Source organism: Heloderma suspectum, chromosome 2 (assembly GCF_057233095.1).
Source record: "Heloderma suspectum isolate Gila_16-S chromosome 2, 16-S_ref, whole genome shotgun sequence".
NCBI lineage: Eukaryota > Metazoa > Chordata > Lepidosauria > Squamata > Helodermatidae > Heloderma > Heloderma suspectum.
In genome coordinates this window covers 350,181,296-350,207,909 of record NC_139459.1, presented here as the reverse complement: position 1 = coordinate 350,207,909, position 26,614 = coordinate 350,181,296, and the positions used below count along the sequence as shown (strand labels likewise).

Below are 26,614 nucleotides of genomic sequence, written 5' to 3'. Positions count from 1 at the left end.
TGCAAAACACCACCATGCTGAAGGTGATCGGCTTGGCTTCGTTGAATGCCCCAGGCAGCTTACTGGCTAGGAAAGCCACCATGAAACAGATGGCAGCTAGAAAACCCATGTAACCAAGTATGAGATAAAACATGATGGCAGACCCTTCATTGCATTGCAGGATGATCTGCCCAGGTTGGGAAAGCATGTCAGAGTCTGGAAATGGAGGAGAGATTCCAAGCCAGACAATGCAGGTGCCAACTTGAACACTAGAGGAAGAGATTACAGTAGAGTTTGCCAAACTCCTCCACAGCCCTTTCCTCATCCTGATTCCTGGCTTGGTGGCTACAAATGCCATCACCACCATGATAGTTTTGGCCAACAAACAAGAGATGGCAACCGAGAAGATGATGCTGAAGGCAGTTTGTCGGAGAAGGCAGGTCACCTTCTGGGGTAGGGATGGGGGAGAATTTCTCCCCGAAACTTCGGGGGGCGGAATGCCAATGCATTTGGCCCCCTGAAATCGGTGGTGAAATTCTCCGCCACCCCCCCCCGCCACCCCGCCCGGGATGGGACTTACCTTTGACGAATGTCCCTCCCGGTGGCGGGTCCTGGCGGCAGTTTGGCAGGTCTTCGTCAGCGGCAGGGGCGGCAGCCGGTCTTTCAACCGGCTGCCGCCACCGCCATTACAAGGAAAGTAAAAAAAAACAAAAAACGCCCCTGTGATAGGCTACGTAACGATTAACATAGCCTATCACGGCTAGATTTGCAAAGTCAGCCATGATAGGCTACGTAAATCGTCACGGAGCCTATCACGGGTAACTTTGAAAAAAAAAAAAGCGTGTTCGCAAATGGCGGCCCCCATAGGGAGCCGCCATTTGCGTTCCTTATTTGGTCCCTGTAGTCTACGTAAATCTTTACGTAGAGTACGGCGAAAATAAGGGCAACATTTGATCGGGATGAGTATGCGGCATGTAAGATCCGTGCCACAGCCTGGATGGAACTGTAAACACTGTAGGAGTCTTGAGATAGGATCCTTTCAATCACATCCTGGGGCAGGTCCTCACAGGTCTCTTTTTCTCTGCATCTTTCCCAGACTTTCCCAGACAGCACATGACTGGAATATAAACAATGAAATGCTGCCTCTACAAAATGCTTGATAGCAAAGACAAATGATTCAAAATTGTCATACTGTGTCCGTCTGTCTTTCTTGATTAAGAAGGACAAAGAAACTGGGGTGTGCTGGAAATCAACATCCATCTGAAGCTGCATGGTGTACATGAAGCTGACGCTGAGGTCCTGAAGAGCCGTTGGAATCCAAACTTTCCCCACAGTTTGTTTTGTCATCTGTTCAGCTCTATACGTTATGAATATTACTTTTGCTATGATCTGAAAGTCCACTGGACAAACAACTACATTGACATGGGTTTTTATAAAATATGAAACTATGTTCAACATCTTTCTCTGATCCAGCACTGGAATGCTTTCCGAGAAGGCAATGCAAATTCCATTCCTAATCACCACAGGTGTGAAGCTGCTCCTGAACCGTTCTCTGTTGTCATTGTCTTGATCTCTGAGGTGACCTGTCTCTCTAAGCTCCCAACGTTCAATCTAGCAGTGGACAAATTGGGAAAAACCACCCAGTTGACTATATTAAAATCAGATGCCAGTTCCCCATCCTCATCCAGATAAGCTCCATCCATGGAAGTGTTGTGAAGATGGAATTCTCTCAGGAAAGGGTGTAACTAGAATGACATAGAAAAAAGAAAACACTTCGGAATTCCTGGGAAGTCTGTTGTACATCTTGGGTCTAACCATTTGGAGCTCCAGTGTACACTGATTCTTCCAGGCCACTGAGCCCTGTTTAATTATGATGGCTGGAATACGTTATCTTCGCCTGTATGCAGAATTCCCAGTTGGTAAGGAGTTCTGTTTACAGTCCAGGAAATGTGGGTATATCTTTCCTTGAGGCTATGGGACTCAAGACAAAGTGGACAATTCTCGTAATTCTCTGAATCCATCCAGGTGGTGATCACAACATGACAAATAGAAAATGTTCTGCACCTCATACCCAGATCACCAAAGGAACATCATCTGATACAGCAAAAGGGCTGCCTCTGCATGAATGTTGAAATGCCTCAACATTATTATCTAGGAGACCCCAGCATTACCAACAGCCCCCCCCCCCCCCCGCAAGCTCAGGTTGGCACATTGTTGAGGAGCTGGGCAGGAGGTACAGCCATGGATTCCCCTTTTGGTTGTGTGTAGGGATGTCTGAGAATTCCGCCACGGATTTCAGTGAGGCCGAATGCCAGGGCATTCGGCCCCCCGAAATCTGTGGCGAAACGAAGCCCCTGCCCCCCCAACCCGCAAAAGGTACGCTAAATGGAGCACTTACCTGCTGCTGTCCACACTGACTTGCGAATGGCGGCCGACCTGGGGCCGCCATTCGCTTCTTCATCATAGCCGTGATAGTGACATTCGTACATCCTTAGTTGTGCTTTTTTCAAAAGTATATTGACTGAACAAGGGAAGGATTTCTGACTGGGGCACCTGATATACTACCTGTACCACTACATTCCTGCCCCCATGTGGGTTCAAATCCCCACTATGGTTTCTCTAGGAAGCTCACTAGATTGCCTTGGCCAGTCACCAGCACTCAGGTTAACCTAATTCACAGGGCTGTTGTGAGGACAAAAATGGGGAGGACAACATCTGTGCCACCTTGAGCTCCTTGGAAGAAAGGGGGGGGTGTAAGTGTAATCAATGAATGAAATGTGTGAAGGAGAAGGAATACCTGCCATGGCTGGAACCTCTGAAGTGCCTGCTTCTCTCCGCCAGCCATCCTCATCGCATTTGATTGGGATGAGTATGCGGCATGTAAGGTCCATGCCACAGCCTGGATGGAACTGTAAACACTGTAGGAGTCTTGAGATAGGATCCTTTCAATGACATCCTGGGACAAGTCCTCCCAGGTCTCTTTTTCTCTGCATCTTTCCCAGACTTTCCCAGACTGCACATGACTGGAATATGAACACTCAAATGCTGTCTCTACAAAATGCTTGATAGCAACGGCAAATGATTCTAAATTGTGATACTCTGTCCGTCTGTCTTTCTTGATTAAGAAGGACAAAGAAACTGGGGTGTGCTGGAAATCAACATCCAGCTGACGCTGCATGGTGTACATCAAGCTGATGCTGACTTCCTGCAGAGCCGTTGCAATCCAAACTTTCCCCACAGTTTGTTTTGTCATCTGTTCAGCTCTATGCATTATGAATATTACTTTTGCTATGATCTGAGAGTCCACTGGACAAACAACTACATTGACCTGGGTTTTTATTAAATATGAAACTATGTTCAACATCTTTCTCCAATTCTGCACTAGAATGCTTTCTGAGAAGGCAATGCAAATTCCGTTCCTGATCACCACAGATGTGAAGCTGCTCATGAACCGCACTCCATTGTCATTGTCTGGAGCCAGGAGACTGATCCAAGTCCATCTGAAATGCAGGAGCAGTTTGACAATCCCCAGGTATGGAGGTTCTGGTTTGGGGACCATCCGGTAATGAAAGGGGATCTTGTGTCTATCCTTGGGACCTTGACTGACAAACCCATAACTGACCTAGTAAAGAGGGGAAGAGACTGCGGATTTTCAAAAATAATATGCATCTTCACGCTTGAATCAGCGAGGGAGAGTGCACACTTTTGAAAAATATACATAGAAATGTGCACTTTCCACATTTCAACTTGCAAAAACAGGTCAAGAAGAAAACAACCTTAGAGTTGGATTTCAGGGAATATCAGCAAGTTAAAAAATCACTGTTTCAACCATCACTTCCCAATTCTCAGGTGGTAAACTGATCAAGCTAAGAGAAAACTAACTTAGACAAGAAAGGTAAAAGGCACATGTGAAATCTGAGTCCCCAGTCACATACTTCCTCCCACAGAGAAAGCAAATATGAACTATGAGAGTCAATGGGAGATTCAAGGCTCAGATTTCCGAAGCTTGATTTGGGGTTGGTGATGACTCAAAGCAGACTGACTCCAAATCAGGCTGAGCAGAATGGGGCCAGTTTCCAAAGTACTGAATCGGGGTCAGTGCATAGTCAAAGTGGGGGTCAGTGCACACCTTTACTCTGCGGCCCTTTCCCACGTTTACTGAGAAAAGGTTGTCAGTGATACCTTGTTCTAGGATGCCTTGCTCAAGTTCCAGTACCTGCGGCGGTATGGCTATGCACACCAGTTGCTGGGGAAAATGGGTGGGAGGGTGCTATTGCTTCTGTGTCCTGCTTGTGGTTTCCTGGTCAGCAGCTGGCAGGCCACTGTGTGAACAAAATGCTGGACTAGATGGGACCTTGGTCTGATCTAGCATGGCTCTTCTTATGATCTTGTATTTTTTATGATGGAGGATGGTGGCAAGGAATTTTATGTTGTGTTTTTGTCATTGGACAAAAATTACATTAAAAAAAGCAGACTCACGTCCACAAAAGTATTTGCCATAATAAATAGGCAATTTTATCAGACACACAGAATTCTTTGTCTTTCTTACAAAACCGAAGCTGTCCAAAGGAAATTTAATTACGTGAATATTTTATATATATTCCAGGGAGACTGTTGGATGGACGTTGATAGAGGGATCTTCTGGTCAAGGCATGTGCACTCATTCCAGGTTTGTTTTTACTTAAAAAATTAAAACATTTATACCCCACACTTCAGTAGTATGACTTCCTGGGTGATATTCAGTAATCCTAAAAATACAATGTTCAATCCAGCCAAAATTAGTCTAACTAAGGTCCCATTGAAATCAATGTGACAAGTTAGCTGTGATTTAAGTGCCACTGAGTGCAGGGAGTATGCGTGACTGATTGACTTTGCTTCCATGGTGGGATTCTGATGGGAGGTCCAGAAGATGATGTCTTCACATTGTAACCCTTCCACGCTACCCCACGTCTGGGAATTTTTGTTACTAGAAAAATAAAAATTAAGGAAAAATCAGTCCACATTTCTGCAAAATGCCTTTGGAGTGTGACTGCTAGGAGACTTCCGTCTGGAAGCACGCTTAGTCTGGATTCCGCCCCACATCAAAACCTGAAAACTGCACTCTTTGTACTGTTTCACACTGCCCTTAGCAGAGGATACAGTGGACAAATGAAAGAAGGGTGTATTCTGAGAAATAAGCGAACCAGCACACAACTGTAAATAGGTCAAGCAATAATAGTGTAATGTTATAACAATATGAACACACAATGAACTTCGTGGGTCTTAGTGACCTATTTGAAATAGATTGTTGGAACAATATAATTATACATATGAAAACAATGTGAATACAATTGTACATACACTGGAAAATGACAGAAGCATCAGTATCACAGGTATATACATATAACTATTATAATTAGTTCAAAGGATCTCAAAGTCCATCCAAAAAGTGTTACAGGAATCCCTTGCAATCCTGTTTTACATATGAGTTGCTTCTTTAGGTAAATAATAACTGTAAAGATATTCAGATATTCAGATCTATAGTCATATGTATATGCACACGCAGGCACACACATGTGTGTGCATGCATATGCACATATGTACACAAACAGTGTTCGTTAAATTTATATTCACACTTGTTGCCAGTGATTAAACTAATATATACATGTACAAAAACTTTATTTCAAATAAACACAAAGGTTCTTATTAAGATTTGTTGCCATAACCTTATCAAAACTCATTTACATGAAAGCGGGGCTGTACTTCATAAGCAAGGAAATTGTTTCAGCTCCAGAGAGATTTTGTTCCCATACCCGGATATAATGCCTTTCATGCCCGTATCGATTTTTTCAACTTATACGACAATTAAAATTGAGGGAGTTCTTTGGTGAAAGTGAACAGTTAAGATCTTCACCCCGCCAACGTGGTTCAAGATTTATAACAGCTATCTCTAGTGCCTATATTCAGGTTTTTAAACAGATGGACCTTGGGGATATAGAACATCTTGAACACAGGCCCAGGAAGGGATGGTATAATCTATCAAGGAAGGATCAGAATATTTTGACAGAATTGGATAAGGATCAGCCTATAGTGATTAAGGATGCAGATCAAGGTCGTGCCATTGAGGTGCTTAACAAGGAAGATTACATGCAAGAAGTTCATAGACAATTACAAGATTCTTCTTGTTATGAACCTATTTCCTATGACCCCACTAAACATATTTCGTCTATCATTACTACTATGGTAACGGAAGCTATGCTTTTCATGCTGATTAATGAAAAAAACTCTAAATTTCTTCAGAACCCGTATCCATGGGTTCCTGTCATCTCTATCCTTCCTAAAATACACAAGCCTGGTTTTCCACCTCCCAGTCGCCTGATTGTCTCGACTTCTAATTCTATTTTGGAACCTGTATCTCAGTATCTCAACTATTTTCTATGTCCTTTGGTCATCATGATTCCTTCATATTTGAAAGACACCAGGGACTTCATTAATAAGGTGGAGGGCATGGAAATTCCTCCAGAGGCTGCCTTGGTAACTCTGGATGTTAATTCCTTATATACTAATATTCCACATGAGGAGGCATGTATGACGGTTGAAACTTTTCTTGATATTAGGGACGATCTTCCTCCCCCCCCCCCCAGATATTTCCTTATGGAATTAGTGGACATCATTCTTGAGAATAGTTATTTCAGATTCTCTCAACAATTTTATTTTCAAGTTAGGAGAGTAGCAACGGGGAGTCCTTTTGCCCCTAGTGTGCCTAATTTATTCATGGCATCCCTAAAGGACAACGCAATATCTAACAGTAACTTCAATCCATTTTATAAGTATTTTATTTTTTATAAATGTTATATTGATGGTATTTTTCTAATATTTTCAAAACAAGACATTTTACATCAGTTTCTGACCTGGATCAATACCATACATCCCACTATAAAATTTCCTTCTCATTTTGATGCACTGAGTGTTTCATTTTTAGATACAGAGGTATACTGCAGACAAAATCATTTCTACATTAGAGGATTCAGAAAACTGACTGACAGGAATCCTCTTTTGCATTTTGAATCTTTCCACCCAGTGCATCTGTGTAAGAATTTACTATATGGACAATATTTACGTCTCAAGAGGAACTCCTCAAAGTATCATGAATATGTGATATTGATCATACTGATGTTCCTAATTTTCTGGAAGAGGTCTCTTGTCCTTCCTATTCTATTATCTTCTTCCACTTCCATGCATTGCTTGTTTAAAAATAATTCCTGATCTCTTCTGGCTAACCTCTGGAATTCTGCGTTTAATTGGGCATATCTCCCCCTACCACTGTTGCCTTTTACTTTCCTTCTTTCTTGGGCTGCTTCCAGTGTCTCAGAAGACAGCCAACTTGCCTTCTTGGTTTTCTTTTTCTTTGGGATTTTTTTGTTGATGCCTCCTGAACAATGTTGCAACCTTCTGTGCATAGTTCTTCCAGGACCCTATCTACTGAATCTAGTCCCTTCAATCTATTCTTCACCTCCACTGCATATCCATGAGGAATATTAGTCAGCTCATATCGAACTGATCTGTGGGTCTTCCCTATTCTCTTGAGTCTGATTCTAAATTGTGCAATAAGAAGTTCATGATCTGACATACAATCAGCTCCAGTTCTTGCTCTTACCGACTGCAAAGATATCTGCCACCTTTGGCTACAAAGGATGTAGTCAATCTGATTTCGGTGTCGACCATCTGGTGAAATCCATGTATAAAGTCATCTCTTAGGTTGTTGGAAGAGAGTGTTTGTTATGCAGAGTGAGTTGTAGAAATGAAATAAATAAATAAATAAATAAAATTGTCTTGGCAAAATTCTATCAGCCTATGTCCTGCTTCATTTTGTTCTCCCAGACCATGCTTGCCTGTAATTCCAGGTGTCGTTTGACTACCCACCTTAGCATTCCAGTCTCCTGCAATTAAAATAACATCTTTGTTATTATCCAGTAGGTGCTGCAGATCCTCATAGAACTGATCTACTTCTGCTTCTTCAGCATCTGTGGTTGGGGCGTATATTTGGATGACTGTGATGTTAAATGGCTTACCCTGAATTCGAATTGAGATCATTCTGTCATTTTTTGGATTGTATCCAAGCACTGCTTTAGCCACTTTATTATTAATTATGAAGGCTACTCCATTTCTTCTGTGGTCTTCTTGTCCACAGTCATAGATCTGGTGGTCACCTGTTGTGAAGTGGCCCATTCTAGTCCATTTCAGTTCACTGACACCCAAAATGTCTATATTTAATCTTGACATCTCCCCAGTAACCACATCCAATTTGCCCTGGCTCATAGATCTTACATTCCAGGTTCCTTTGGTGTGTTGATCTTTAGAACATCAGATTTGTCGTTCACCACCAGCACCATCGGCAGCTAGCCATCCTTTCGGCTTTGAGCTAGCTGCGTCATCACATCTGGGGCTAGTTGAACTTATCCTCTGTTCCTCTCCAGCAGCATTTTGACCATCTTCCAACCTGGGAGTCCCATCTTCCAATGGTATATCGACATATCTCTGGTTGTACTGATCCATTTAGTTTTCATGGCAAGAATACTGGGGTGGGTTGCCATTTCCTTCCCTAGGGATCATATTTAGTCTGACCTCTCTGCCATGACCCTCCTGTCTTGGGTGTCCTTTCATGGTTTAGCTCACAGAGTCATTGAGGTGCTCAAGCTCCAGCATCACGTCAAGGTAACAATTTCCTTTGCTGGAGAATTATATTGTTCCAACAAACTATTTCAAATAGATCACTAACACCCACCAGGTTCATTGTGTCTTCCTAATGTTCTAAAATGACACTATTATTACTTGCCCTATTTCCAGTTGTGTGCTTGTTCGCTTATGTCTTATCTGTATTCTCAGGAAGGCAAAATATCTCTCAGACCATATTCAGCTGTTCTGGTGAGTGCTGCCTGTCTCCCGCCTTACATGGTGATTCCCAGCTGAATGCCACCTCCTGGTCTTCCCTGGAGAGACTGCAAGGTGGAAGTAGACTCAGCCTTTATCCTTCACCAACATGCATACCTGGGGGACTTTGTAGATGTCCAGCATGCTTGAAATCCTGTTGGAGATTTCAGGGTCAGACCCTTCAATGCCAAACAAGAATGGGAGGATGGACCAGTACTTCGCACCCCCTAAACTACAACAAACAAAGATGTCATCAAATTTTCACCCAAAATTCCACACAAGGATATCCCATTTCTTGCATCATTTATTAAAATGGCCTTTCTAGGAAATAGAAATCTCAACATTTTATTTACTCTTAGAACCAGACTCCCAGTGACACTAATGCAAAATTTCTTCCCAGTGCAGAGAGTGGCATCAGGGGGTGTTTTAAATGCACTACACATTCTGCAGAGTCAAGGAAGCAGTTGAACCAGAAACCATTCAGTTCCCCAACCAGCTCAAGGATAGTCCCAGAGCTAAAGACAAATTTTCCCATGATACTCAGAACAAGGATCATTGCCTGAGCTCAAACTATCCCCTATTCCCACTTTCCCCACAATACTGAAGCTTCTTCTGTGTCCGCAATATTAGCCATTATCATTTTCCCATAATAGCCTGCCAGCACTCGCTCCTGAAGGAGGGCAGCAGTGTACAAAGGCAGACTTTTTTTAAAAAAAGGCAACTGAAGTGGGCAAGCTCCCCCCACCAAACAAAATAGTCCATTGATAACTATAATATGTTCAGTACCCACAGAACATTGAGTGCCAGTTTGAAAAGCAGAAGGGAAAGGGTGGGGGAAATGGAATGGAGTACCTGGAGAAGGGCATGGCTGGCTGGCACCTTGAACAGGAGAACACCTTTATAAACCTTGTTGTTAACCTACCATTGAGATGTCATTTGAATAGGGATGGCGGAGAATTTCTCCCCGAAACTTCGGGGGGCCGAGCGCCAACGTGTTCGGCCCCCTGAACAAGTTTCGGGGAGAAATTCTCCGCCCCCCGCCCCCTGCACCCCCCCCCCAGGACGGGACTTACCTTTGGCGAATGTCCCTCCCGGCGGCGGGTCTGGCCGGCGGTTCGTCGGGTCTTCGTCAGGGGCGGGGGCGGCAGCCGATCTTTCGACTGGCTGCCGCTGCCATTCCAATAAAAGAAAAAAAAAACGCCCCCATGATAGGCTATGTGATGATTAACATAGCCTATCATGGCTAGATCTGCAAAGTCAGCCGTGATAGGCTACGTAAATCGTCACATAGCCTATCACGGGTGACTTAAAAAAAAAAAAGCACGTACGGATAATGGCGGCCCCCATAGGGAGCCGCCATTCCCGTTCCTTATTTGGTCACTGTAGTCTACGTAAAGATTTACGTAGACTACAGTGAAAATAAGGGCAACGCAAATAGACTACAGCGACCAAATAAGGAACGCGAATGGCGGCTCCCTATGGAGGCCGCCATTTGCGTATGCGCTTTTTTTTTTTTTAAGTCACCCATGATAGGCTACGTGACGATTAACGTAGCCTATCACGGGGGCGTTTTGTTTTTTTTTTAACTTTTTAGTTCACGGCCGGGCGAGGCGAGGCGCCTCCTCCCCGGCCTGAATTTCGGCCGGGCGAGGCAGGAAGCCTCCCCCCCGGCCTGAAGTTTGCGGGGGGAGCAGCAAAGCGCCTCCCCCCCACCGCGAAAACCTTCGAGGACAGGTAAGGGACTTTTGTGCACCCCTACATTTGAAAACTGTTCTCCCTGACACTCATGAGAAGGGAGAAGAACACACAGAGCCTCAAGGACTAGCACATTCATTCTGGCCTATGTTTTGAGGGCATTGGCCACTTCATCTGGTGCAGATGGAGTTCTCTCCGTACCTATACAGGAGTAACAGTGAGACGCTGCACAGTACAAAAATGCAGCTTATGAAAAAGTGGGAACCCACTAGGGATGGGGGAGAATTTCTCCCCGAAACATCGGGGGGCCGAGTGCCAACGCATTCGGTCCTCCGAAGGTTGTTCAGGGAGAAATTCTCCGCCCCCCCGCCCCCCCCCCGGGATGGGACTTACCTTTCACGAATGTCGCTCCTTGTTTCCATAACTCATCAGTGTAGCTCTATTTCATGGGTCAGTGACAGAGCAGTTCAACCACGTTTGAATGACCTTAGGCACATAACTGTATTCTTTGTTTTACCTGAAATGCAACCAACCATTTCCGATCTTCTCTCTGCTTGGTCCATGAATACAGAGACTCAACTGGATATGGAATTTGATTTAGTTCTTTGGCCTATGTTGAGATTGGTCTGACTGACACCTGGACCACTTGGCAGAAACTATCTTGGTGTTCTCAGAGTTTAAAGGGGATCAGGGGAAACTGGATCTATCTGTCTCCATAAATACAAGCCCTATGTCAGGGTTTCTCTGTGTGCGGGATATGAGAGATGGTGGCAATATTTCACTAACTATGAATGAAGAAACAAATTCTTGAAGTCGTAAGGGCCACAACATGCGAACAAAACTGAACAGTGGTAAACTAACTCTTGACAACTCCACTGGTTCTGTTTGTGCTCCATGAGGGTGAGGAGGAGGAGGAGGAAGAATTTTTTTTTAAAAAAAAACTTTTTATTTCGCAGCCGGGCGAGGCGAGGCACCTCCTCCCCGGCCTGAATTTCGGCCGGGCGAGGCAGGAAGCCTCCCCCCCGGCCTGAATTTCGGCCTGGCGAGGCGTGAAGCCTCCCCCCTCGGCCTGAACTTTGGGGGGAGCAGCGATGTGCCTCCCCCCCACCGCGAAGCAAGCTGAGAGACCAGGTAAATGACTTTCGTACACTCCTAAATATGAGTTGTAGCCAGGCCCGCATAATCCTATGCATGTGGTTGTACAGGCAAAAGCAATGCAGTTCCCAGCATCCCTTCTTGAACCAGCCAAAGTGGCTGGAAGATGATGGGACCTTTTTCTGTCCAAGTTCACCAAGCATAAGATTGCAGGCTAAATGTCAGGATTTGTCTGTTTCCACATGAGACCACAAAGAGATAGCTTCATTTTCCATACACATCCTTGTTTTCATATTTAGTTAAGCTTGATGATGGGATGGGATAAATATAACTTACCAGGCATATGCCTCTGCAAAAATGGGGGCTGGCCTGCTTTGACCCACACTCTGTGGATGCACCAGTAGTAGGCGGGGGGGGGGTTGGACAGCAGTGCCCTCCTCTCAGCAGCAGCCATCCCCTCCCTGATGAAGGACTGCTTCAGCGCCTTCCATTTGGACTGCAATTGCCCTGTCGTGCGATGGTGGCTCTCTCACTCCATCCTCCTCTTTATCCGGGCCCAATAAACTTCACTGCGGCAGGAGCAGCTGCCAAACAGCGCTGCCACCTCCTAGCTGCTCCTAATGTTAATGAGGAGGGCCTTGGTTAGGGATGGCGGAGAATTTCTCCCCGAATCTCCGGGAGGCCGAATGCCAACTCATTGTTGTTGTTGTTCAGTCGTTCAGTCGTGTCCGACTCTTCGTGACCCCATGGACCATAGCACGCCAGGCCTTCCTGTCCTGCGCTCTCTCCCGGAGCGTGCTCAAGTTCATATTCATTGCATCCGTGATGCTATCTAGCCATCTCATCCTCTGCCGTCCCCTTCTCCTTTTGCCTTCAGTCTTTCCCAGCATCAGGGTCTTTTCCAGGGAGTTTTCTCTTCGCATTAGGTGGCCAAAATATTGGAGCTTCAGCTTCATTATCTGTCCTTCCAATGAGCACTCAGGGTTGATTTCCTTTAGGATGGACTGATTGGACCTCCTTGCAGTCCAGGGGACTCCTAAGAGTCTTCTCCAGCACCACAGTTCGAAAGCATCAATTCTTTGGCGCTCAGCCTTCCTTATAGTCCAGCTCTCACAGCCATACATTACTACTGGGAAAACCATAGCTTTGATTAGATGGACCTTTGTCGGCAAGGTGATGTCTCTGCTTCTGACTATGCTGTCTAGGTTGGCCATAGCTTTCCTCCCAAGGAGCAAGCGTCTTTTAATTTCATGGCTACAGTCACCGTCTGCGGTGATCTTGGAGCCCAAGAAAGTAAAATCTGTCACTGCTTCCATTTCTTCCCCTTCTATATGCCAGGAAGTGATAGGGCCAGATGCCATGATCTTAGTTTTTTTAATGTTGAGTTTCAAACCAGCTTTTGCACTCTCCTCTTTCACCCTCAACAAGAGGCTCTTGAGATCCTCTTCGCTTTCTGCCATTAGGGTGGTATCGTCTGCATATCGGAGGTTGTTGATCATTCTCCCGGCAATCTTAATTCCGACCTGTGATTCATCCAACCCGGCATTTCTCATGATGTACTCTGCATATAAGTTAAATAAGCAGGGTGACAATATGCAGCCTTGTCGTACTCCTTTCCCAATTTTGAACCAATCGGTTGTTCCATGTCTGGTTCTTACTGTTGCTTCTTGACCCTCGTACAGGCTTCTCAGGAGACGGGTAAGGTGGTCTGGTACTCCCATCACTTTCAGAATTTGCCACAGTTTGTTGTGATCCACACAATCCAAGGCTTTAGCGTAGTCAATGAAGCAGAAATAGACGTTTTTCTGGAATTCTCTTGCTTTCTCCATGATGCAGCGAATGTTGGCGATTTGATCTCTAGTTCCTCTGCCTCTTCGAAACCCAGCTTGTACTTCCGGTAGTTCTCGGTTCGCATACTAGGCCCCCCGAAATTGGTGGTGAAATTCTCTGCCCCCCCACCCACCCCGGAAAGGGACTATATGCGTTGCCCTTATTTTCGCCGTAGTCTACGTAAATCTTTACCTAGACTACCGGGACCAAATAAGGAACGCAAATGGTGGCACCCCATGGGCGCTGCCATTTGCGTATGTGCTTTTTTTTTTTTTTTTCAAAGTCACCCTTGATAGGCTACGTAATGATTAACGTAGCCTATCATGGCTGACTTTGGAAATCTAGCCATGATAGGCTACGTTAATCGTTACGTAGCCTATCACAGGTGTTTGTTTTTTTCGGCGGTGCCCCGCTGAACCGCCGCCAAACCGCCACTAGGACCCGCCGCCGGGAGGGATATTCGTAGGAGGTAAGTCCCATCCCAGGGGGGACGGGGGGCGGAGAATTTCACCAACAATTTCGGGGGACCGAATGTGTTGGCATTCGGCCTCCCGGAGATTTGGGGAGAAATTCTCCACCATCCCTATTCAGGAATTTAGCAGGAAGTTGATGACAGATTTTGTGGAAGCGGAGCTGCAGCCCCATTTTTTTTTATTTGGGAGACGGTTAGGTTAACAAGACCAGTAAACGCGAGGAACATCAAGCACAAATACACAGAAATTAATAAAATCACAGTCGTCGCTGTCCAAGAAAACAAGACAGTGGGGGAGCACACAAAGGGCAGGAAACATTCCAGGCAGCAATGAAAAAAAATACGTAAACAATTACGAAAATAGCAGGAAAGTTCTGGCCAAGGCAATCACAACAGTGGCGAGTGCAGCAGAAGTTACAGGGGGATTCCCCCCAAGGGAGAAAATACAAATATGTCAGCAATCACAACAAACAATGGCGACTGCAGTGGAAGTTATGGGGGGATTCCCCCCTAGGGAGAAAATATGTAAGCAATCACAACAAACAATGGAGAGTGTGGCGGAAGTTACATAGGGTCAATTCTGGCTGACGAAAATAACGTAAATATTTGAGAAGAATAGTCTTTTGCGGAATGGCGGGACGGGACGGGCGGCTGTTGGGCACAGAGGATTTTTTGGCGTTTGCTGTGGATTTATTTACGTAACTTCCAAGGCGGAAAAAAACGCAGAGGATTTCGGGGGCTAGCAGATAGCGGAACAGGACAGAGGACGCAAACTGTGGAAGTCAAGCGGGATGGTATGAGCACAATTCGTACATCCCTACTAAGTAAAGATTTACGTATTATTTTGCATCCTCACAAATGGTACCTGTGATTGGTTTAATGGTGCACTATTTCCCATTTAAACAAAAAGACTTCACTTGGTTATTTATTATTGGGATATCTAGTGCAACAAATCTTCCCTACAAACAGAATGAGCAAGATACTTTGGTCATTAAAACATTTTGGCTACATTTGTGAACCGCCCAGAGAGCTTTGGCTATGGGGAGGTATGGAAGTATAATAAATGAAATGAAAGAAGCAACAATACTCATTGCCTGAACACTGAAAATAGGGGGAGGAAGTGTTCTAGCACAACCAGTCAAATGAAATTGTGCAACTATTCTGTCTGTTCTTCCTTAATTAACATTTTGTGGAAGGAAAGAAAAAAAGGAAGACATATTGGGAAAACATGGGAGGGTCCAAGTTGAAGATGATGTTGTCTGTACCCACTGAAATTCCCTAAATAAGGAGATAGCTTGAGAAAAGCCTTGTCTCAAAGCAATGCATATGGTTCTTTGATAGTTATAAGGTTTTTAGCAAACCTGTAGTGGATTAATATAAAAGTACCAAAGTTTGGACAACTATGTTGAATGTTCAGGTTGGTGTAGATGCCCTACTGGATAACGCGGCCAGATGCAAAACAGAGCAAGGCTCCTGCAGTTTTCATAGTTGCACAGAAGAGGGAATTTTAGCGGTGTTACTTGTCTGATCACCTATTCCTGCTGAAAGTCGCCTTCTACTCAGCCACTGAAAGTTCAGCTTCAGGTGCAGTGTGCAGTAGCCACTTCACTCATTCACATTATGAAGCCTTCCCCCCAATTCATAATAGCACAGTACCTTTGAATCCTTCATAATATCCCAATGGTGGAAGAGAGAGGAGAGGTGTGGGGATAACTACAGGGACGAAAACATCCCTGAGCAGAGGGTGTGGACAGGGGTGGGGAAAAAGCCCATGCCATTCACTGAGGAGCACCTACACATTGACGATGTTCAGTTCTACCGGCTAGATGCAGCCCACCCAACACCAAAGTATGGTGGATTCAAGTGTGTGACATGGGAAACTCAGTCTTTAAATAATGCATACACTGCTTTTCTTACATCATGTGCCCCTGGCGGACCAAAACCAATGTCATGAAAATCCAGGTATAACATGAAAGTACTTCTCACACCGTTTCCATGAAGATTGGCCACTGGAGTTTAAAACCCTTCCTTAATGCTGAAGGCGATGTGGGTCACATCCTCTAACACACACAGTCTAACCCAACCTTCCCCATACTGGGACCCCTCAGATGCACTGGAGACCTTTCGGCACCACCCTGCCAACATTTTTGCAAAATAAATCAGTTCTTCTTGCAGTGCATTTGGAAAGAAGGGAGATTGGTTAGAATAGCTTACAAATGACGTTCACTCCCAAGGCAGGTACATTGGCTTTTATTACCACCATGCTGTACAAAATCAGTCTATTTCAATCATAAGCAGTCTTTTGGTTTCATCATCAGATGCTCCTTTTTATTCAGATCTGGCCTCAGTACAATAATGTAGCATTTGGGGATGAAGATGCAACCCTGTAATCCCAAACTGGAGGCCAAAATGGAGAAGACCTGCACAGCCACCATGTCTTTGCCTTTGGTGCTCAGGTAGGTTGGCACAAAGGACACCCACACACTGCAAAACACCAACATGCTGAAGGTGATCAGCTTGGCTTCGTTGAATGCCCCAGGCAGCTTCCTGGCCAGGAAAGCCACCATGAAACAGATGGCAGCTAGAAAGCCCATGTAACCAAGTGTGAGATAAAACATGATGAGAGACCCTTTATTGCATTGCAGGATGATCTGCCCAGGTTGGGAAAGCATATCAGAGTCTGGAAATGGAGGAGAGATTCCAAGCCAGACAATGCAGGTGCCAACTTGAACAGTAGAGGAAGACATTACAATAGAGTTTGCCAAACTGCTCCCCAGCCATTTCCTCATCCTGCTGCCTGGCTTGGTGGCTAGAAATGCTACCACCACCATGATCATTTTGGCCAACAAACAAGAGACGGCAACCGAGAAGATGATGCTGAAGGCAGTTTGTCAGAGAATGCAGGTCACCTTCTGGGGCTGACCAATGAATAGGAAGGAGGACAAAAAGAAAAGCAGGAGAGAGATTAGGAGCATGTAGGTGAGGTCACGGTTGTTGGCTTTGACTACTGGGGTTTCTCGATATTTAATGATGATAACTAAAAGAAGGCCAGTGGTGAGGGATAAGAAAAGGGAAAGGAAGGTAATGATGGTCCCCAACATTTCTTTGTAGGAGAGAAAGTTGATCAGCTTAGGAACACATTGATCTCGGTGCTTGTTGGGATGTTGATCATCTGGACACTTGTCACAATGGCCTGCATCTGAAGAAGACGAAGAAGAAGAAGAAGAAGAAGAAGAAGAAGAAGAAGAAGAAGAAGAAGAAGAAGAAGAGGAGGAGGAGGAGGAGGAGGAGGAGGAGGAGGAGGAGGAGGAGGAGGAGGAGGAGGAAAGACTAGTTGCAGAATTATTATAATCCAGCCTCTTCCATGAGGTGGTGTCCTGAAAATGGTTTGGACCAGAAATCTCAGCATTGCTAACCATTGAACACCATGATTTCGACTGATGGCAATTGAACTCCCAAACATCTGCTGGGAATCAGGTTGGGGAAATCTGCTACAATCGATTTTACATCATTCTTAGTCAGTGGTCTATTACAGCCTCCAAAACAGGGGTGTACAGAAAATAGATCTCCAGATGTCTTGGAATTCAAATCCCAGCTTTCTCTCCATTGTCCATGTTAGGAGGAGCTTATGGAAGATGAATTCCAAACATCTGGAGATCTACTTTATGCCCAGCCCTGCCCTATAAGATATGTTAAGGGTGAAAGCATAGATGCCATGAAAGGAAGGTGAAACCAGGATGCACGAGAGAGCAAAAACTAACAAAATAAATGAGGGTTGAAAAGGGGGCAGATTTCATAATGCCATGCCACAGTATGTGGTAGTGGCCTGAAGCAATAAACAAAGATTAGATACATTCATGGAGGTCTATCAATACCTTGTGATCATGGTTCCTATATGGTTGCTTCCTCATCCCTTTTCATTGCGTGCCATGTCTTTTTATAGTGTAAGCCCATCAGCAGGGACCATCTTTTTTTATCAATTGTAGGTGACTCTGGGAGCCTCACTTTGCTGCTTAGCTGGATGAAAATACTTGAATAAACCAATAATTAATAAATATGTACGTCCTGAGGATAGAAAACCAGTCTGCTTCTGCATACCATTTCAAGTTTGTAACAACAGGAGAGGGCTATTGCCTTCATGTCCTGCTTATGGGCTTCTCAGAGGCACCTGGCTGGATGCTTTGGGAACAGCCTGCTGGACTAGATGGTCCATTGATCTGAACCAACAGGGCTCTGCTCATGTTCAGTGGCAGGGGACATGTTTTGCATGGAGAACTTTGCAGGTTCAGTCCTGTGCATCACTACCCTAAAAGATTTTGCCCGAGATTCTAGATTCTCTATCATTCAAAGTCACTCCATGGGTGAGTGGCTGTGCTGTCTGGGAACATGGTTAGTTGCCTGCTCTTCATGGGGTTACTCTTCTCTGAAGGAACAGGAGTGTTCTCTCAAAACTGGAATTCTGCAATGCACTTCATGAGGGCCTGCCTTCAGATGGCTGTGCAAATAGGGCTGTGCATCAGTTCAGTGCTAAATCGAAATCCCAAAGCCAATTGGGGCAGTTCAGGTTACCTCTGTGCGTTTTGAAGCAAATCAGAACAGCACCGAGGTGGTCCAAAGTGAAGCAGGTCTGTAATGCAGTGCCTCCAACCACCTTGAATATTCAGGGCTATTCTGAGGCCTTCTGAAGCCCAGACAGCCTGCTTCACAAGGTACGAAAATCACTTACCTTTCGGGGATTATGCTAATGGTTGGAGGGGAGGCGTTCCATCCCTCCCCCCGGAATCCTTGCCGGGGGGGGAGGTGCTCTGTTCCACCCCCCCCCCCAGAATCCTGGCTGGCCTGCTGTGCTCCGCAGTGATTCTACAGAGCCACCGGCCGGCTCTGCCAGCAGCTGGATATCCGGCTGCTGGCTAACAGGGATGCAAATGGTGGCGGCCGTAGCCGCTGCTGTTTGCGTCCCTGCAGTCAGCTGCCATCAGCTGTGACAGGCTACGTAAATGTTTACGTAGCCTATCACGTCTGATTAAAAAAACAACAACCTGCATACGAAAATGGCAGCGCCCATGGGCGCTGCCATTTGCATTCCTTATTTTGGCATGTCTTAGTCTACGTAGACTAAGACATGCCACTACGTAAACTGACTTGGATTCCTGCATTGAGCAGGGGGTTGGACTCGATGGCCTTGTAGGCCCCTTCCAGCCCTACTATTCTATGATTCTATGATTCTATGTAGACTAAGGAGGCGAAAATAAGGGAAACTCAAATAGCGTAGATGCTACTCTATTTGCGTTCCCGTTTTTTCGCCGTCTTAGTCTACGTAAATGTTTACAGAGACTAAGACGTGCCAAAATAAGGAATACAAATGGCGGCACCAATAGGTGCCGCCATTTGCGTACGCGCATGTGTGTGTTTGGTTTTTTTGATCAGCTGTGATAGGCTACGTAAACATTTATGTAGCCTATCACGGTGTTTTTTTAAAATCTAGCCGTGATAGGCTACGTAAATCTTTACGTAGCCTATCACATTTTTTTTGTTTTTGTTTTTTTTTTACCTGGAAATGGCAGCCTCCGCCAGGAAGATCCGCCTAAGGTAAGTCCCGTCCGGGGGGGGGGGGGGGGCGGGGGGGGCAGGTGGCCGTTCTACCAACGATTTCGGGGTGCCGAATGCTCTGGCATTCTGCCTCCCCGAGATCTGTGGCAGAACTTTCGTACATCCCTATCACAAGGTATCAACTTGAGAAAGACCAGGGAGTGGGAGAGGAGGAGGGAGAAGGGAAGGGGAGAGGAGGAGGAGGGAGTAAGCATTGGCGAATGGCAACACTATTTGCCAAATTTAGGCTGAACATCACCCGGCAGTCTCCAACCATTTATAGTGGTGGAGGAGGTTGGGTGGGATACTGGATATATTGGAGATCAGCCTGCATTTGTCTCATTGTAGGAGACAGAGCTGCTGCTTACACTTAGAGCAAGCTGTTTCGGTTAGTTGGCTAAACCTGTGGTGTGTGTGTGTGCGTGTGCATATGTTCCACTAAACCTTTGTTCTTATTCTTTCCCACCCAGCCCTTTTCAATTCAACTATTCCTTTTCTTTCTTTCTTTTCTAGATCATTTCTTTAGAAAACGAGAAACATTACTTTCAACCATTCCTTGTCTTACTCTTTGGCTTCACCACCATTACCCACCCATGCCACCCGACCCTTCCGAAACATTCAACCATTCTAGTTAGTTTTCTCTCTCTCTCTCTCTCTCTCTCTCTCTCTCTTTCTTTCTTTCTCTCTTGAAACAAGAAAAAAAATAATTTTAGTTTCCTTGCTTGTCCTTTGTTTTCCCATCCCCCAACACTCTCATTTCAAATCTTCCTTTGTAGTTTCCCCTGTCTATATTGCTAGATCCTGTAAAACAACACACACACACACACACACACACACACACACAGTACTTTCCTTCCTTTACTTGGGAACAAAACTACAGAAATGCCCTACCCGGCGCCAGCTTGTCTGGCTGAAAGGGGGGGGCCATTGCGGGCGGGTGGGGTGATAAGACGTATGGGCCTCTGATTGGTGCACCCCAGTCGCACCACCAGTCAGGGAGGAGCGGGCCAAATTGTCTTAAACTCGACCCCCCTCCCTATCTCAGCTCTTTGGCGTGACACAGCTCCCTCCCACCCTCCCCTTAGCAGTGTGGGTTTTGCCGGTTGCCCCTTTGGGAGCCATGTAGGAATTTTTTTGGTTCACAGCCAGATTGGCCTAGGACTGTGAGTCTTTTTTGCCTACGTCACACTGTTATGTGGGTTGTGTGTGTCCTGTAAGGGAATACAGTCTATATCATCGGTCACATTCCACTTGGCGGCTAGGACGGGCAAAACAGGAAAGGGAGTAGGGATGGTGTGCACACAGAGGCACCTTATGGTGACAGGTGACGTCTGAGGCCCCCCGAACGGGTTGTGCAGCTTGGCGGGGGGATAAGGGTTGCCTGGGAGACCAACCCTACTCACTCACCCAGGTGTTTTGCGGCACCAGGTTGGGGGTGACACCGGAAGGTCTACCTCCCCCAGAAGGGGCAGTCCAGAGGGATGGCGAGATCACCGCCACCCCTCAGGCTGGGTGTGTTTTCACCCTAGAAGTGTCAGCTAGACGCTGACACAGTTAGATGCCTGTCCTAGTTACCCCTTTGCAAATATTTCAATAAATGTGGCCCAATTTTCAATCCAAGCTTGTTGTCTGCGTCTTCTTTGACCCATCTCCACTCGCAAAGGAACCCATGCCTAAAACAACCGTTCCCAGAACATGTCAATACACGTGGGCCCTGTTCCTAAAGAGCAGCTCTTGGCTCCAGAATCACCCACCTTACTGATTGGAGATGGTTCCTTCTGGACATGGGACACAAGCATAGCAACAGAGGGGCTCTCCTTCCTTAGTCAACTTGGCATATCCAGGCCGACAACTTTCAATACATTGAGAAAAAGGCACAGCCTATCCATGAAGAGAAAGAGAATACAGGGAAATTTCTTAGTCTGAACATTTGATATATATCGGTAGAAACTAGTTATACTTTTGTATAACAGGGAACTTTCAGATAGTGCCCCCGCCTCCTTTTTGGTGGCTGTTCTTCTGTTGATGGAACAAAAGCAGAGGCAGTCTGAATCTGGAACTTGAAATGAACAACTGAAGGCACAATCCTATGTATATTAAGACAGAAAGATGTTGTTCAGCTCTCACCACCACACAGCCAATGTGCCTGTCTGAAGCATCCTGGCAGTTGGAAGAATCTTTTTTGTCTAAACCTGCATGGGATTGTTTCCTTAAAGCATCCCTAATCCACCTTTTGCACATTGTTACAAAAATAAAAATAATCCCAAAAAATATTACTTTGATTTGACCCAGATTCTTCTGTAACAACAGCAACTCCCATTCCACAGAGAATGAAATGACTTTAAAATCATGCATGAAGAACGGTGCGGGCCAGCCACACCAGAAGTAGAAGAAGAAGAAGAAGAAGAAGAAGAAGAAGAAGAAGAAGAAGAAGAAGAAGAAGAAGAAGAAGAAGAAGAAGAAGATATGCGCAGAGCCACACAGACTGTTTGGAACCCAGCCACAAATTGTGAGATTGTCTGAATTCCACCTCTTTTAATGACCTCAAAGAATCACCTGCCATATTAAAGACTAACAAATTCACTTTGGGCTATGTTTTGTAGACACCGTTCATCAGGTACAGATGGACCACTGTTGATACCTATTCAGAAGTAACAAAGAGAAGCTGCACAGTACTAAAATTCATCTTATAATTGTCTCCTCACAACTAAAGAGGACTGGATTTCTCAGGACCAAGTATGGGAGGGGATACCTGCAAAGCTGAGTGTGCTGGGTGGTGGGGTGGTATAATAATGAAGGATTGGGGGGGGGGATATTTAACAAATAAAATTGCAAAAGATATTAAAGGCGGGGTTTAAAAAATGTCCAGAATGCAGTGAAAGCGTCTTAACACTGTCAAATTAATGGATACAGAAATCACTCTCATCCTCATTCACACACACAAATACAAACCGATCCACCCCTTTCACGCAGAACACCCATGCCTTAAAGCAAATTAAGGGCCAGCACCTGGACAGGTGATGGAGACATTGTCATACAATTGCAGACATGATGGGATGTGGCAGGATCTTTCTAATTTATGATGGCCATGCCCAGCAGAACAGCCATTATGTGAATGGGCATGCCTTATCATGGAAGACATTTTGTGACAGCCCCCACAAGAGTTTACAATGTTTCAAATATGCCTTGTAAAGAAGATAGGGGAATACGAGCAAGGCAAACTTCACAGCCGGCTGCCAAGCATTCCTTAAAATGATTCTAAACCTTTTCTATCTATTTATATTGGATTGCCTAGGAAAGTGTAGAAATGTAATCAATATACAAATAAAGTATTAAAGGACATCAAATGAAATGAGTAGTTTCTCCTACCTGGTTTAACCTCTTGGGCCACACAATGGCATTCTGATCAATGGTGAGCTTGATCTCCGAGGAGGCCTGTCTCTCTATGCTCCCAACGTCCACTCTAGCAGTGGACATATTGGGAAAAACCACCCAGTTGACTATATGAAAGTCAGATGCCAGTTCCCCATCCTCATCCAGATAAGCTCCATCCATGGAAGTGTTGTGAAGATGGAATTCTCTCAGGAAAGGGTGTAACTAGAATGACATAGAAAAAAAGAAAACACTTAGGAATTCTTGGGAAGTCTGTTGTACATCTTGGGTCTGCCCATTTGGAGCTGTACTCTTTACTGATTTTTCCAGGCCCTGAGCCCTGACTCAACAGTCTTATCTAGGAGTTGTTGTTGTTCAGTCGTTCAGTCGTGTCCGACTCTTCGTGACCCCATGAACCATAGCACGCCAGGCCTTCCTGTCCTGCGCTCTCTCCCGGAGCATGCTCAAGTTCATATTCATTGCATCCGTGATGCTATCTAGCCATCTCATCCTCTGCCGTCCCCTTCTCCTTTTGCCTTCAGTCTTTCCCAGCATCAGGGTCTTTTCCAGGGAGTTTTCTCTTCGCATTAGGTGGCCAAAATATTGGAGCTTCAGCTTCATTATCTGTCCTTCCAATGAGCACTCAGGGTTGATTTCCTTTAGGATCGACTGATTGGACCTCCTTGCAGTCCAGGGGACTCCTAAGAGTCTTCTCCAGCACCACAGTTCGAAAGCATCAATTCTTCGGCGCTCAGCCTTCCTTATAGTCCAGCTCTCACAACCATACATTACTACTGGGAAAACCATAGCTTTGATTAGACGGACCTTTGTCGGCAAGGTGATGTCTCTGCTTCTTACTATGCTGTCTAGGTTGGCCATAGCTTTCCTCCCAAGGAGCAAGCGTCTTTTAATTTCATGGCTACAGTCACCGTCTGCAGTGATCTTGGAGCCCAAGAAAGTAAAATCTGTCACTGCTTCCATTTCTTCCCCTTCTATATGCTAGGAAGTGATGGGGCCAGATGCCATGATCTTAGTTTTTTTAATGTTGAGTTTCAAACCAGCTTTTGCACTCTCCTCTTTCACCCTCAACAAGAGGCTCTTTAGATCCTCTTCACTTTCTGCCATTAGGGTGGTATCGTCAGCATATCGGAGGTTGTTGATAATTCTCCCAGCAATCTTAATTCCGACCTCTGATTCATCCAACCCGGCATTTCTCATGATGTACTCTGCATATAAGTTAAATAAGCAGGGTGACAATATGCAGCCTTGTCGTACTCCTTTCCCAATTTTGAACCAATCGGTTGTTCCATGTCTGGTTCTTACTGTTGCTTCTTGACCCTCGTATAGGTTTCTCAGGAGACAGGTAAGGTGGTCTGGTACTCCCATCACTTTCAGAATTTGCCACAGTTTGTTGTGATCCACACAATCCAAGGCTTTAGCGTAGTCAATGAAGCAGAAATAGACGTTTTTCTGGAATTCTCTTGCTTTCTCCATGATGCAGCGAATGTTGGCGATTTGATCTCTAGTTCCTCTGCCTCTTCGAAACCCAGCTTGTACTTCCGGTAGTTCTAGGTTCGCATACTGCTGAAGCCTAGCTTGTAGGATTTTGAGCATCACCTTGCTGGCATGTGAAATGAGCGCAATGGTGAGGTAGTTTGAACACTCTTTGGCGTTGCCCTTCTTTGGAATTGGAATGTAAACTGACCTTTCCAGTCTTGTGGCCACTGTTGAGCGTTCCAGATTTGTTGGCATATTGAATGCAGCACTTTAACAGCATCATCTTTTAGGATTTTAAATAGCTCGGCTGGAATACTGTCATCTCCGCTAGCTTTGTTGTTACTAATGCTTCCTAAGGCCCACTTGACTTCACTCTCTAGGATGTCCGGCTCAAGTTCAGTGACCGCACTATCATGGCTATCAGGGACATGCAGATCTTTCCTGTATAGTTCTTCTGTGTATTCTTGCCACCTCTTCTTGCCACCTCTTCTGAATCTCATCTGCTTCTGTTAGGTCCCTGCCTTCTTGGTCCTTTATCATGCCCGTCTTTGCACAAAACTCCAATTTTCTTGAAGAGATCTCTAGTCTTTCCCATTCTGTTGTTTTCCTTGATTTCTTTGCATTGTTCATTTAAGAAGGCCTTCTTGTCTCTCCTTGCTATTCTCTGGAACTCTGCGTTCAGTTGGGTATATCTTCCCCTTTCTCCCTTGCTTTTCGCTTCCCTTCTTTCGTGAGCTACTTGTAAAGCCTCATCAGACAGCCACTTGGCTTTCTTGCATTTCTTTTTCTTTGGGATGGATTTCGTAGCTGCCTCCTGAACGATGTTACAGACCTCTGTCCATAGTTCCTCAGGCACTCTGTCTATCAGGTCTAATCCCTGAAATCTATTCCTCACCTCCACTGTATATTCATTAGGGATATGATTTAGGTCATACCTGAATGGTTTAGTGGTTTTCCCGACGTTCTTCAGTTTAAGCTGAAATTTTGCAAGAAGCAGCTCATGATCTGAGCCACAGTCAGCTCCAGGTCTTGTTTTGACTGACTGTATGGAGCTTCTCCATCTTTCGCTGCAAAGGACATAATCAATCTGATTTCGATATTGACCATCTGGTGACGTCCATGTGTTGAGTCGCCTCTTGTGCTGTTGGAAAAGAGTGTTTGCTATGATCAGCGTGTTCTCTTGGCAAAACTCTATTAGCTTTTGTCCTGCTTCATTTTGTACACCAAGGCCATGCCTGCCTGTTATCCCGGTGATTTCTTGACTTCCTACTTTAGCATTCCAATCCCCTATGATGAAGAGGACATCTTTTTTGGGTGTTAGTTCTAGAAGGTGTTGTAGGTCTTCATAGAACCGATCAACCTCAGCTTCTTCGGCATCAGTGGTTGGGGCATAGACTTGAATTACTGTGATGTTGAATGGTTTGCCTTGGATTCGTACTGAGATCATTCTATCATTTTTAAGATTGTACCCCAGTACTGCTTTTCCCACCCCTTTGTTGACTATGAGTGCTACTCCATTTCTTCTAAGGGATTCTTGCCCACAATAGTAGATATGATGGTCACCTGAATTAAATTCACCCATGCCTGTCCATTTTAGTTCGCTGATTCCCAAGATGTCGATGTTCAATCTTGCCATCTCATGTTTGACCACCTCCAGCTTTCCTTGATTCATTGATCTGACATTCCAGGTTCCTAAACAATATTGTTCTTTACAGCATCGGATTTTCTTTTCACCACCAGACACATCCACAGCTGAGTGTTCTTTTGGCTTTGGCCCAGCCACTTCACTCTTTCTGGCGCTACTTGGAAATACCCTCTGCTCTTCCCCAGTAGCATATTGGACACCTTCCGACCTGAGGGGCTCATCTTCCAGCGTCATATCTTTTAGCCTTGTGATACGTTCCATGGGGTTTTCTTGGCAAGAATACTGGAGTGGGTTGCCATTTCCTTCTCCAGTGGACCACATTTTGTCAGAACTCTCTTCCATGACCTGTCCGTCTTGGGTGGCCCTGCACGGCATAGCTTATGGCTTCACTGAGTTACACAAGCCCCTTTGCCACAACAAGGCAGTGATCCATGAAGGGGCTTATCTAGGAGACCCCAGCATTATTTTGTACATCTTGGGTTTGACCATTTGGAGCTGCACTCTACACTGATTCTTCCATGCCACTGAGC

General features: G+C 45.2%; 1 long non-coding RNA gene across 1 annotated transcript in view; it reads right to left on the bottom strand.

The window, feature by feature from the left end:
* Window positions 1-4,463: 4,463 nt before the first annotated feature.
* The window catches only part of LOC146355483 (uncharacterized), a 36,553-nt gene continuing 14,402 nt past the window's right edge, over window positions 4,464-26,614 (bottom strand). The window contains exons 3-4 of the long non-coding RNA XR_014788636.1: window positions 9,007-9,121; window positions 4,464-4,945 (exon numbers count right to left, since the gene is read on the bottom strand). This is a non-coding gene — a long non-coding RNA (uncharacterized LOC146355483). The remainder of the gene's footprint in view (window positions 4,946-9,006; window positions 9,122-26,614) is intronic.